A 5,457-nucleotide genomic window follows, 5' to 3' on the forward strand; every position below is an offset into this window, starting at 1 on the left:
CAGTGGATTGAATGCCAGCCTGCGAACCAAAGAGTTGCTGGTTCCACTCCCAGTCAGAGCACATGCCTGGGTTGCAGGCCAGGTCCCCAGTAGGGGTGGGCAGGCGAGAAGCCACCACACGTGGATGTTTCTCTCCCTCTCTTTCTCTTTCTCTCTCTCTTTCCCATTCCCATTTTCTAAAACTACACTTTGAACCTGGGCAAGAGAAACAAAGTGAAATCGTAGTCCATAGGTTCTGGTAGGTAAGGTAGAGACTTTGGAAACAAGCTTTAAAACAGAATCAAAGAGCCTCATAGCACCAGCAGTGGTGGAATGACTCTAGCTTCCCTGAGTCACTGGAGACTGGCTTGGCATCCCCACCCAGGCAAAGTCTGGGCTCTGGGTAGCTCTGGGTGACCACCTTCTCCTCTGAATGGAGCCCACAGAGCATGGTATGCATTCAGAACGGGGTCCCCAGGATGATCTGTATGGGTTTGAAAAGTCTGAAGGTTTTGATTGTGCAGCTTATGCAAACCTTCCTTGGTGATACTCACTAGAAGAGCAATAAAACGGTCTAGACTTCTAAAGGGAAGTAGTAGTGTCAAGAAAAGCATGACAGTGAAACGCTACATCTAGAAAGGTATTCCCCTCGAACATAGAGCCCGTGTCTGGAGAGGGGTGACTGGAGGCCAGCCCCAGATGGAGAGGAACCCTAGCTATTACCACTGATTTCTCCAGGTAGAGAGGAGGCCATCCAGACAAATATGAACAGGACCTTCCTGGTGAATGTAAAATTTCTCAGGAGTGCATATCCCTGTTTACAGAAGACCCCGTAAATGTGCTGTTGGCCTATAGGCACCACAACCAGTGTGAAGCACTGCCAAGGAATGAGTTTTACAGTGGGATGTATGATTCTTATCACAAAGAATGAAAAAGAATCCTATTGGCTATTAGATGCTCTTATTGGAATAATACTAGCTAATTACTACAACCCTGAGACACTGGGGCCAAAGAGACCAGAAGGCCTTGGGGAAGCTGGTGAGGACCTTACAGCCAGTGGTGGTGGCCCTGATTTTTGTGTATGGTATCCTGTGGACCCTGGTCATGTCCACTGGTTCACCTACCTGTCTGTGGACATCCTGCCTGTGGAGATGGTACTTAGAATCTGGGATTGTTTGTTCAACAAAAGCTTGAAAATTCTCTTCAGGGTGGCTCTGACCTGATTAAGTAACCTCAGCCTTTTATTTGGGAACCACCAGCATTGCAGACATTTGTGAAAAATTCAGGATCACCAAAGGAAGTTTTGTGACTGAAGGTCACACCTTTATGCAGAAAATACTCTCAGATCCTAGAAACTTGTCTATGCCCACCGTCTCCAGTCTTCAAGAGAGCTGCAAGGCCAAGCTGCTGGCAGAGGGGTGGCTTGGACACTCCCCTCTCCCCAATAACTGGGAGGCTTCATTTTCAGAGTTGACCAATTTTTACTGCTCTCCTTTTTAGTCATGTAAATAATTGATGTCTCTACGCCTTAGGAGGTGGCCTTTTTAAAAAAGATATTTAAATTCATGTCTTTCTGTAACCGATGAGCAATGAAGTCAAATTTATAGAGATACATTTTTTACCTGAGACAATAATATATAAAATGTGAGAGATGTGCATTTGTATTTAATCAACATTTTTAAAAAATTAGAATCAAAGAACAAATTGAACAGCTTATTCAATGTATCCCTTACTAGGGTAAATTCCTGGCAAATAGACTATTTACCAAAATCATTATTGACTAGGTATAAATCGTATGGGTAAAATCATATGGGTAAGGCTCTGAATAAGAAGAGTGAATGGTCCTTAATGGTCTAGAAGCCTACTGCTTCCAGGTTCAGGCTCCCTGCTGAAGAACAGGTGAAAACTAGTAAAACAAAGATAGAAAATTGGGGGCCACAAAATATGAGCGGAAGACTGCTTTGTGCTCTCCCCAAACCCCGGTTTCATTCCTTTCAGGCACTGGGTCAAATTACTGGTCTCAGCCTTATGCCCCCATGGATGTGTCCACATGACCCTTGGGCAGAATGAAGAGTGCCACCTACAGGCTTGATCCAGAAAAGCTTCCACACAAATTTCCATGTTCCTAAGTTTCCACCAAGGACCTAGAAAAGGTTGGAAGATAGAAAGAGTATAGGAAGCACTCCCAGGCCCATTCCACCCCACCCTCTACTACTAGATTCCGCTCCACATTAACCCATGAGTTGAGTGGGACATAAGCATTTGTATTCCATTGAAATGCTGATATTGGGGGGGGCAGTATTTATTGCAATATTTAGCCTACTCCTGATAATACTGGAGGCTCTGGAAAGCCAGTTAGGAAATGGGTGGAGTTAATGTTCCTGAAGATAGTAATAATTTCGAATAAGCATGTCTGTGCCACAGAATGGGTAAGGATCTGAATAAGAGTGCTTAGTCCTTAATGGGCTAGAAGCCTACCGCTTCCAGGTTCAGACTCGCTGCTCAAGAACAGGTGAAAAGCTGCGGATGTATTTAAGAAATCTCTTATACACAATTGCTCAGTGCGATTGTGCTTTTTTCACCCAAGAAGAGAGGAACACATAAAGGGGAAGCCCATCTGTTTGGGGACCATTAATGTGCCTCTAGGCTCCTTGATAACACATACCTGAAAAGGGGAGTAGAGACTCTCCTGATGAGACTTAATTCACCTTTAGAATAACATCTGAAATCCATGGCCCCCTAGAGGGATACACGATTCCAAGTAAGAACTCTTTATTAGTTTGGTACTGTTAAAATCATTGGAGTTTTAAACTTCTGGTTTACATTAGCCTTAAACTAGGAATGCATTGTTCTAACCACACATTTTCTCTTTTCTGTAGTGTGTAGAGAATATAATGAGGATTTCTAAGGACTCAGCAATTTGTTGAGATAATTAGAAATAAAAAAAGAAATGACATACTAACTAGCTTGTTACTTTGGACTTTCTTTTTGCTCTACTTGTTATGGGTTGTTTTTAGTATAGCAATTTAATATAGAACATTTTAATGTTAATGATTTTATTTCCTGGGGACTAGCTCAAAACGAGAAAGTTGTTTCCTAAGAGATTCCAGCTCACAAAATGGGACTTGACATTGTAGGAAATTGAGCCTTGTAAGCATGATGAGTTTTGGTCTTAAAGGCTGAATGCATTATAGAACGACAAAAACCCAGGGTCTAATTCCTTCCTACTGCTCAATGCCACCGAGGAGTGTAGACCTCAGTGTTTTTGAAGGAAGTCCTTTGGGTAATTTATTTTAATGTGTATGGAAGATCAAAACAAAGACATATATGAGAAAGTTAATAAAGGAGGAATAACTAATTGAGGCCAATGAAAGAGGTTTTGCATGTGGTTAGTATAACTGCTTCATAATGTTTGCTGTAGTTGAATCAAATTTGACTCTGAGCTTCTGGCAGTGAACACAAAGTGCACAGGGCACACTGTAAAATCATGCTCTGGTCAATGGGGCCTGAGTCTTCACTGGCCTCAAGTGCTCAAACAATGGTGTTAACCTGTACATATGTGAATGAGCTTCTGAGGACCAAGAACTTTCCCATGTCTCCTGCAAACATAGCTTCACACATATTTAAAGTGAATTTTTCATTGTCTGCAAAACCAGGCTCTCTGGTTATCTCAGGTTAAAGCAAATGAGCTGAAAGTTAGCAAGGATAATTTGCCCAATGTGTTGTTACCAAACATTTTTTTCTCCTTGGCTTATCTTTCATTAGCATGTTTGATCATTTGTTTATTCATCAGATGCTTCCCTGAGAACATGCTGTGTGCCCCAGTGAATTGGAAGTCCCTTGTGAGGGAGAAGGAAAGGAAGAAGCAACAATTTATGAGCCAGTTTTCTAGGTCCAGGTTGCTAGGCACAATTCCAAGCACTGATGAGGAAAAATATTCGTTTATGAGGACATGAATGGGGGCTGATGCTGTAGATCAAACCTGAGAGCATCCTATTGCCTGTGTGCCAGTCTATGCAGGTTCTCTGTGGGGAAGGGTATGGTCCAAACATGATGTAGTAAGATGAAGAGCCAAAAGGCAGGGCAAATGGGGCATGAGCCTTGTAGCGGTGATGAGGGAAGTGTGAGAGATAGGCAGATGAGACCAGCTAGCAACAAACTGACGGGCAAATCAAGGCCAAATTCAGAGGTTACAACCCACTCCCTGTATTATCTCTCTTAGTAAATTGTTCATCTGGCCTGCGTCAGGCTCAGAACTTGGTGACTGAATGCAATGCGTGGAGTGGATGAGGAGGAGGAGTCACAGCTGTAAATGCAGTGCACGGTGTGTTCTACCTGCATGTGGGTGGGAAGCCTGTGCTCTCCCCAGGCCGGGCAGTCTAGTGGGTAGGTAAACATACATACCTGGTGCTCAGGAAGTAAAGATGCGAAGTCGCCTGTCTATATGCTGATCACCTACAGAATACTGCTCTAGTATAGTTTCCATCTTCATGACAGGTGATCAGTATATATACCACTAGTGAATCTCTAATTCAGACAGGTCATTAAGTTTAAACTCCTTTCTGGGATTATGATCCTGTGATGCTATGTTTCAGTTTTCCTCTTGGTCCCTCACCCTTTATGAGTAGAATTGGTTAAAACATTTCCTTTGAACTCTTACATTTCTTATCTACTTTCAAAGAATTATGCATATTGTTACTGCAGAAATGCCCACTTCTAAAATTAGTCTATAAAAATTAGATAAAGCAAATTAATAATCTATATTGTTGCCACTGGGTGTTTTTGGTATTTCACTTAAACCAAGGCAAAATAAATTACATTGAGAAATTCGACTCTCTGCCCTCCTATTCTTAATCCCTCCTATCATGGAAAATTCATGGTTTGGGGAAAGACTGGTCCATAGAAGGCTGAGGTGCTTATTAATTTAAATACCCATATCTATGGAACCTCATTATTGAGAGGAAAAGATAAAAAAGCAAAATGAATCCTTGCTAAGCTTAGGTAAGAAGGGCAGACAAATGCTGGCTGGGACCATCCTCTAGGAATGCAGTTTGTGCATCCGCGTGCCGCCAGGCCCCTGCGGTTTGCGGTCTGCGGTCTGCGGAGGGAAACCACGTGGCGGCGGAGAAGCACTGCAGTTCACGTCATGGCGAGTGGTGCAGAAATTTATGAACAACTGCTAAGAAGCAGTGCATAGGAGATGTTCGAGTCCGTCTAAAAGTCAGTAACCGCTAAGTCAGTGAAGAGGGGGATAAAGCATTTCCGTTTGCAATTTTATACTGCCCCTCACTGTTGTTGTTGGGGTTTGCTTGTATTTTTGCTAGTGTTTTTATTCTGTAAATTTGTTACCACTTTTGTAAGCGATGATGTGGTAGAGATGAACTGTTGATGACTCTGGGTTTTGTCCTGTCAGGCAGTGGGTGCCATGATGCCATACCTAGTGTTACCTCCAAGCATGGGCTATGGAGAACAGTCCCC

The 5,457-nt window shown here is 42.9% G+C and overlaps 1 pseudogene; it reads left to right on the forward strand.

The window, feature by feature from the left end:
• Positions 1–412: 412 nt before the first annotated feature.
• Positions 413–1,479, forward strand: LOC119034737 (growth hormone-regulated TBC protein 1-like; annotated as a pseudogene).
• The last annotated feature ends 3,978 nt before the right edge of the window (positions 1,480–5,457 follow it).

Source organism: Artibeus jamaicensis, unplaced genomic scaffold, assembly GCF_021234435.1.
Source record: "Artibeus jamaicensis isolate MK-2021 breed Jamaican fruit bat unplaced genomic scaffold, CSHL_Jam_final contig_354, whole genome shotgun sequence".
Taxonomy (NCBI): Eukaryota; Metazoa; Chordata; class Mammalia; order Chiroptera; family Phyllostomidae; genus Artibeus; species Artibeus jamaicensis.